The sequence below is a fragment of the Capsicum annuum genome, chromosome 6, assembly GCF_002878395.1.
Source record: "Capsicum annuum cultivar UCD-10X-F1 chromosome 6, UCD10Xv1.1, whole genome shotgun sequence".
Classification (NCBI taxonomy): domain Eukaryota; kingdom Viridiplantae; phylum Streptophyta; class Magnoliopsida; order Solanales; family Solanaceae; genus Capsicum; species Capsicum annuum.
In genome coordinates, this window is record NC_061116.1 from 85,104,795 (window position 1) to 85,114,268 (window position 9,474).

Below are 9,474 nucleotides of genomic sequence, written 5' to 3' on the forward strand. Positions count from 1 at the left end.
CAACTGATGATGCCTATTGAGTACCCGTTATTTGGTACTCATACTAATTTCTCTAAATTTTAAGTGTAGACCCGAGTACTAGTTGCCACTATTGAGTTAAATTTGTGTAGTGTCGATTTTTCGGAGATAGGGTAAGCTCTTAGTGTCTTGAATCGCTCGTTTCCCTTTACCCTTGTTCAGTCTTTTGTATTTGAGATGGATTTATTGACTATTTTTTACTTATGATTTCTATTTCCTATTATCAAACTAAGATACTAACCATTTCTTCTATTCCATATTCTTTAGAAGAAATAAGAGAATTAAATACATAAAATCCCAAAACCAGGTGGTATCAGTACAAGAGCTTCTAATATTATAATAAGAGTATAAGTATGAAATACCAGGTGAATTACATTATTACAACTTATCTCCGAAAATAGCATAAAGACTAGTCTAATACATAAGCGGGAGGTAAGTATTACTCCGAACGTTAAGAGCTCACTCTAAGTCTCTGAACTATGGTTGCTTCATAAAATTTATACATCAACTGTGATAACCAGCACTATGATTTGAAGGTTGTGGAAGTTTAGTATGAGTAACAAATGAATGGTATGTTATGACCTAATTCATGAGTAATGATGACACTTATTTCTTATATTCCACATTTTTTTCTACATATATTTGGGTAGTCCGTTACTAACCCTTTTGTACTATAAGATTGTCTTGCCCACTGGTGGGTTATAGTAGGCGCCATCATGACCCAAGAAACTAGGTCACGACACCAACGTCGTCTTTGGTGTATATATTAAGGCAACAAGTATTGATTAGGTGACACTCATATACCTGGAAAGGATATAAAACCCTACATACCCCGATTTTTCTAATTTTTCATCCATTCCCTATAATATTGTAACATAGAAAGTGGGAAAACTTGGGAGAATCATTTCTAGTTGATTTTAGAGCTTTGGTGAAGTTAATTTACATATTTCTTCTATAAATTTTTAGTAAGCTTCCATCAATGTCTTGGTTTAATTCTCCATCTTTTTCTTAAATGCTAAATGCTTAGTGGCTTGATTGTAGCACCATTAAATCTCAAAATTAACCCATTTCTTAGGACAAATGTTCCTTGAGAATAGAGGGACGCTGTGTTCATTTTGAATGTACAATTTCATAATAGGCCCCATATGGAACTTTTACATTATTTTAAACTTTAAGCACAATAATGCAATAAGAGTATCATTATTCTCTTTTTGATATATATTTTGAGTTTTATAGAATGGCACCTTAAAGAAGTATTTTGGAAAGGAATACCGATGGTTTAGTGTATTCTTTGGGCTTTTTTAGTGTCCAGATAGGCTAGGTTTACCTTCTTCACAGATTGAGCTAATTCTTAGTATAATTATGATACTCTTCTAGATATAGGATGGTATTTAGGTATTGAAAATATTATTGCTATGATTAATCTTATTTGGACTGTTTAGGGTATCTTGGAACTGTATAGACTATTTAGGCTATCTTGCAACCATAATATAGGTAGAATTAACTTAGTTGCTCATGTTTTAGGAAAAATTTATACATTAGGGCAAATTATGGCTTATTTGACCTCTATAAAGGAATTTAGATACCTTAGTCTAGTTTAGGGTGGAATTTACCTAAAAATGGGTTTTGAGGATTTGAATTGGACCGCTCCAACCCTCCTTTGGCCAAGACTTGTGCTAGCTTTTGTCGACTTACTGGCTTATGGGGGCAAATTTATTACGTATAATTGTTTGATCTTTAAGTTGTTTTTCCAAAGTTATCTTATTTATTTATGCATAATAGTGTCGGAACTTATTTCTAAGTTTGCCCTATTACCTTTACTTAGTTATTTTTATTTTATCTTATCATATTTATATCATGATTTTACTCAATCGATCTATGATGCCTATTGAGTACCTGTGGTTTTGGTACTTATATTTCACTTTTATACCTATTTCGTGTAGATCCAAGTACTAGTAACCACTATTAATGTTAACATCATACTTAGTTGGATTTTGGAGACAAGGTAAGCTTTTAGAGTTGGAGTTGACTTTGTTCCCTTTAGTATCTATGTTTAGTGTTTCATTATTAGAGACAGATTGTCATTGAGTATTTTATTACTTATTTTCCATTTTTAGTAGCTCTTCTACCGACATTACTAGGTCTTAGGATATTTTTTGACGTTTAGTCTATCTATTAGAGTATTATGCTTATTTTATTACTATTTTAAGTCTTTAAGTGTTGATTTATGGATTTTAGGATATTTCCACTAAGTTAGACCATTGTTGATAGCTCCAGACAATGGTTTGGCTTACCAACCAGCGGGATAAATAGGTGCCATCATGACTTTTAAATTGGGTCATAAAAAATTAGTATAAGAGCCTAAGTTTCACCATTATTATTGGAATAGTAGAGTCCCACTGATTAGAATGATGATGTATATTTCTTATCTTTTAGAGGATATAGGACATTCTTATGAGTTCTTTACTTATTTCACTGATTTATTCTAAGTGTATGAATTGGTTTCTAATGCATTTCTTTGGTTTCACTCATTCGCATATAGCTAGGGAACATGCTACAATTATAAAAGATAAGGGTCCCAAGACCGAGCCTAGAATTCTGTTGTTATTTGTTAATGAACTAGTAGTCATGGAAAGCCTAAAGTTGGTGAGGCTAAGATGTTTGGCCTGAATTTTGTTAACCAAGCAATTGAGAAGTTAAAGGTGATTTGAGATAGGAATAAAGCAGCCAAAAGTCATTAAAAGTCCTATGTAGATATGAGACAAGGGAGTTAGAGTTTAGTGTTGGTGATTAGGTGTTCCTAATGGTATCCCCCACGAAGGGAGTGATACGGTTTGGTAAAAAATGGAAGCTCAGTCACCAATACATTGGTCCATACTTATTATTGATGAGGATTGGTATTATTACGTATGAATTGCAATTACCGTCTAGTTTAAGCTCCATTCATCTGGTATTTTACATTTCGATGTTTAGAAAGTGCATAGGTGGTCTTTTGATGATTGTTCTTTCGATGATTGGGCATTCCACACAACAACTTTTGCATTCAATTACGTTTGTAGGTAGTAAATATCCAAGCCAAACATGTCAACCTCTCGAATAAGCTTATGATTTTTGTGAACAAGGTGTGTTACTTTTTTCAACAAGCTATCTTTATGGTCACATAATACATTAAAAGGAAAAGGATCAATAAATAAGGAGTTATCATCACTCTATACATCCTCTAGCTAGGTTGTCATCTCAAGAAGTGTCAACAAAATAAATAAAACAAAAGTAAATAAAACACGATAAATCAAACAACTTTAATAAAGAATTCTGATGCCATATTTCCCACTAATGGCGTAAAAATTTGATAATGCCCAGAGTACACCTCTGATTGAAGGATGAAGCGAAAACTATAAAATATAGTAACCTAGCAAGGTTGGGATCGATCCCACAGGGAATATTCAAAAAATCCTTATTCAACTTATTGAAATCTCTACAGAGTAGGAAAAAGTAAAAAGGAGTAATTTTAGTAACTAGCCAAAAGTAACGAGGCTTGGTTGCTTTTAGCTATAAATAATCTAAGATGAGCACTTGGTTTATGTTCCCCCTGGCTTCTTAACTTAGTAAACTTATCTTACACTATCGAAGTATTCCAATATCTTGTATGTAGAATCAATAAGTTATGTGTCATCAATAGCCTTTTGGATCAGATAACAGATTTCACCCTTTACCTTTTCAGTCACAGGATGTTTCCTTACAAACCCGTATATTGATACTAGCTAACTATTACCTTTTGGGTATCTAGTTATTATATGATAGTCAATGATATTACTTTGATACAGCCTTGTAGTGTAGATCGACCATTAATCTTTAAATTACTGTTGTGATCTTCTATTCCTAGTCACTACTTCTCTTTTCGAGTAAGTAGCAATAATCCAAATGGGATCATAATGTTGGCCATTTCTAAGAAATTAATAATAATTAATAAATCCCAATACATGAAATAATCTTTATCTAGATGAGTTGGCATTTCCTCTACTTCATTAATCTGCCAGGTTCCCACAACCCTGGCTAAGGGAATTAGTCAGTTATAAGAATGAGATCAATTATGGAATCCACAGATAAAATTACAAAATCAATCTCACAATAATAAGGGAAGAAATCCCAAAGTCTTAAATTGAATAATAAACCAAGAACAACAAGATGTTTGAGAACTTGGCCCTGAAAGTGCCTCCTTCTTAATCAATCAATATGTGTATTTCAATGTCTAAATAATTTTCTAACTAATTAACTAAACTAATCCTAAAGGGTATATATTGGTTACAAGAATCCCTAAAGTTCAAATCCTAACTAAAATAGGAAAACATAATTACCTATAAAAAAATAAGACTTAAAAACATCACAAGAGTGTCATTGGGATACATGGAAACCCTAGAAAATGATTTCAAAATGACCCGGAAAAGCTAAGATGGTGGCCACTTGTGCCGTGCACTTTCTCCATAATCTTCGGCCTACGTAGTACCTATGACCACTAGGGCAAGCACAGGTATAGGGTGCAGGCATAAGTCCTATAGCTTAGCTGTCAAGATTTTGGTTTCTGGCCTTTACTTTTGCAACTTGCAGACCGTAAGTTCTACTTGCGGTCGTCATGTAAACTAAGTAAGTAAAAAATTTGTCACCATAAAATAGATAATTGTATTAGATTTATAACAATACAAATTTTGCCTTAATCCGATATTGGGGTGAATATTTAATGCAAAATTATTGAAGCATTTCCAATTCTCGGGATTTTCAACTATGGCACTTGCAACCTATCTTCAAATATTAAACTTCAATCACATGGTTTGGTCATGTATAATCCAGAAAGTGACAACAATACCCAATAATGATCATGTAAGTCACCAAAAACATTAGTTCTCATCTTTTTCATGAAATTAACATTCAAAACATGATTTCTTGTAAAACACTCCAAAAACACCTCAAATCCAACAAAATAACCTTAAGTACATGAATATTCTTATAGTTCAAAGCATCATAAATGTTATATTTCTATAGCACATCGTAATTTCTGATTCATAAAAGTCTGTAACACAATTTAGTGATTTTTGATATGATCCTTCTCACTCTTATAATACTCTAAGATATCATCAATAAACACCTTTACAAACAAATTTAAAAACTGACTAAACACTTAATTCATAAGGTCTATAAAGTCAGCTGGAGCATAAGTCAATCCCTATGACATAACTAAAAACTCATAGTTACCATAATGGGTTTTAAAAGAAATCTTGGGATTATAAAACTTCCTAATTTTCAACTGATTATAGACCAAATGAAGATAAATCTTAGAAAAATATCTACTACCTAAAAACTGGGCAAAGAGATTATCAATCCTATAAAGAGTGTACTGATTTCTCAGGGTAACATTATTCAACTACCGATAATCTGTACACATCTGAAGATACCAATCTATGTTACACAGGAAAAGCATAGGAGAACCCCATAGAAGGAATAAGGATAGGATGTGTATCTGATAGAAGATTAATCCAAAAGTCTATTTCACTATCGGGAGGAATGCCATGAAGATCCTTGGGATAATTCAGGAAACTCATTGACAGCAAGGATAGATTGCAAAGAGGGACCTCAAATTAAAATCTTTAACTCCATCCAAATGATATAGACATCTCTTTGAGTTCAACTTCCAGCTATAAGATAAGAAATCAACCTTCCTTTAGGCACTAAGGAACTCCCCTCCTATTCGATTACCTATTCAATAGAAAATTGGAAACTAACTTTTTGGATCCTATAATCCAAAGAAGCAAAGCACGAATGAAACCTATGCATCCCCAAGATTTCATTAAACTATACCATATAAAGCTCTACTAAATCTAACAATGTTTTTATATGCAATATAGAAACCACACAACCCTTATAGATCCTTCTATCCACAACTGAATCACCCACCAGAGTAGACATAAAAAAGGGATCAAAAATACTTTCTGGATAAAAATTCAAAGTGCACAGCTACATAAGGGGTCATATAAGAGAGGGTAGACCTCGAATCTAGCAAAAAATACTCATAAAGAGGAAAGATATTTAATATATTATTAACAATGTTAGGAGTTGCCTCATATTCCTGATGGGTGGAAAGAGCATAAAGATGATTCTGGCCATTGTTGGTACCAGAAGTGTCACCTTTTGGTGCAGGAGATAAAAAAGTGGTGATTGGAACTTTATTAGCCTAGCGTCTAACTTTGTAGTAGGAAATTCTTGTTGTATGTGACAAAGATGACCATAATTAAAGCACTGATTTCTCCCCTCATTATAATAACCTCAGTAAAGCTGACTATAAAATCTATAAGGAGGATATGGTGGGTAAACTAAGCTCCACTAGCCTAATACTGGACACCCTATGCCTTAGGGCCTCTAATAATCTGAAAATGATGATCACCAGATGGCTTAGGATACAAACCACTAGCAGAATAATATAAGTCATAATTTTCCCAAGTCCTCTTGTTTCTCCGCTGTCTACTATCTCTACAACTAGCTTGTTGAACTCCACTCTTCTCTGAATACCAAAACATCTTGAATTGGCTCTCTCTCATCTCTAACTATTTCTTCTTTTCTTCCTCCACTTAATGCATATAAACAAGTCTGGAGATATCCCTATAATTGTTCAACTTTGCATCCTTACATTCCAATATTAAGTCACAAGGCAAACTAGAAGAAAACTTCCTCATTTTAGTCCTCATATTAGACTCCAACTTTGGAGCATAAAGAGGCAACTGATTGAACTTCAACACATATTCCTTCATAGTCATCATACCTTGCTTCAAGTTCACTAAATCACTGACCTTAGTCTCCCTCAAATCCTAAGGAAAGATATGATCTAAAAAATCACAAGAAAACTTCACCCATATTGTTCGCTCAACACTATCACCTCTTAACTCTTCTCCTATTTCTTATACCACTAATAAATAATATCTTTCAACTGATAAGCAACAAACTTTACACCATCTATATCAGTAGCATGCATCATCCAGATGATTTTCTCCATCTCATCAATAAATCAACCTTAATATCAGTAGCATGCATCACACTAAAGATTTTCTCCATCTTATTAATGAATCCTTAAGGGTCCAACAAACAATAGAACCTACAATGGTTGGGGTATTCAATCAGATAAACTGCCAAACTTGGGTAACCTTAAATGAAACCACAACAGAACCAACATGACCAGACTAACAAAATGGAGATCCCAGTAATTAGGTAAGAAGATAAATCGATCATTAGAACTCCTAATTAAAAATATCTATCTAAGGTGACTGAGAATGAGTGTTACCCACAGAGTAAAGACTAGTGATTCTCAGTAGAACCCCAGGTAGAGTGTCACAATAAGGACCAAGTACCCTAGACTGGGTTTGCACTCCATAAGAAAAAGGAGTCCCTCCATATTCTCCTCAGGTAGGGCAAAGGTGCTAGAAAAATTTCTATGAGCATGCGATCTTTGGGGAGGAATAATAAGAAAGGAGATCAAACCAGGATTTAGAGAAATGCGATAACCCTAGATTTTATAGCCTGAAATAGAATAGAAGAAAGGGAAACATTCCTAAATGCATCCCCTTTATAAGTGTAGCACACTACACACACATAAAAGGAACTCTACTCAACACTACCTTTTGGACACCCAATGACCCTGAACCTATGCTCTGATACTAAACTTTTCAGAAACCGACCCTAGGCTTAATTGTAATGGGTATCTCAAGGCCATTGAGAGCTTGAGACCATCCTCTTAGCCTAGCAATAGGAACAAATATAACAAGAATAGAGGATAACCAAACATATAAGCAAATTAGAGAATATAACCAACAAGGGCACAAGTAATCCAAAATAATACCCATTCCCACACTCTGTCCAAAAAAGCCTCTAAGCTAAACTACCAAGTTAGGTCGGCATAAGGCCCTGACAATGGCAAAAAATGGGAGATGAAATATAATAAAAAGATGATGGGATTTTAGTACTCATAAAAATATTTGGTCTTCTAAAAGATAAAGGCTTACCACTTCAATGCAACTTGATAGGCGCTCTAATCCACCTAACATTGCATATATATAAAGGGGTGTCTTCAGACCCCAAATTATGAAACAATGTAGAATATTAGGAAGGTTAGTGGGGTGAGCTCTATCATGTAACTCTGGGAAGGGATAAAATAATTCCAAGTACAAAAATGTAAGAAAAAACTACATGAACACATGCATAAAGATATATATAATATTTTGGGTTAGGGAAAATGGTTTAGCATAAGACTTAAAGCCAGTAACCTGGACTGTGTATCTCTAACCGTTCTAAGGGAACTCATGGGCTACATGTGTTCAGCTCTTCCTGCTAAAATGGTCCAGTTCATGTTAGCCACACGAACCAGAAAAAATCTGAGGAAGGACAAAAGTCACCAAGGCCTTAACTATTCCAAATGATATATAAAATGTGTGAACTATGCACAAGGTCATTAATATCCCTATGCCAGCAAACATGGTTTACAGTTCTACACCCCTAGTAACTATACCTTCCACGATAAGCTATAAAACTTCTAATACTCAACTTATATGTCAAATTAAGTGCAAGAAAGTCATCATCAATATATTTACCATACTTTTAAGTTGGGCTAAAATCCACAAGAAACAATGTGTGGCTATCAAATTAGCTCGAAATAACAAATAGTTTTTAAATTTAAACCTAGAGTACAAGAAGAGAAAAAATAGGGGTTTAGAAGATATCAAAACTAATATTTCTTTTGTTGGTGGTTTTCAAGTATTTATTCGGGGCCACAAACAATTAGAGTCTAATCAATTAAGCATGGATCTTTGGATTATGGTTTCCTAAGGGCAACATAAGCATGAGCGTATGATGACTTGATGCAAACTGTAAATATTGGTAGTGTGGTAGGCTAAGTTGGAAACACTTGGGGCTACTTTGTCAATAAAATCTCAAGGGTGTCACTAATTGACCCTTTCGAGCACCTAGTGAGTACTTAAACCAAAACCACCAAATACCTCAATTAGACACCCCTATTTGTTAGATAGTGCCGCAAGTATAGAAAACTTCATAATCACCCTTATATCTAAGATAGTGAAAACTAGCAAACTAAACCTGATAATTTTCTACTATTTCTTTTATTCCCACATGCCTCTCTCAAGGATGATGAGGGTTCTTAAATATCACCCTAACCAATCTTTCAAGGATGGTTTGAGCTTTAAAGAGCTTAGGATGGGTCTTTAATGCTTTTATATAAAAATTCCAACCTATTTACTCAGGGAATTATTAAACCAAACATCACAAACTTTTAAACGCACAAACAAATCACATCCCAAACATATTCACATCCTAAGCGTACTCACAAGAGGAAGAACTAGATAAACATAGAAATAGTAAGCATGATATACACAATAACCTCCATTGATTAGATCTATAAAAGAC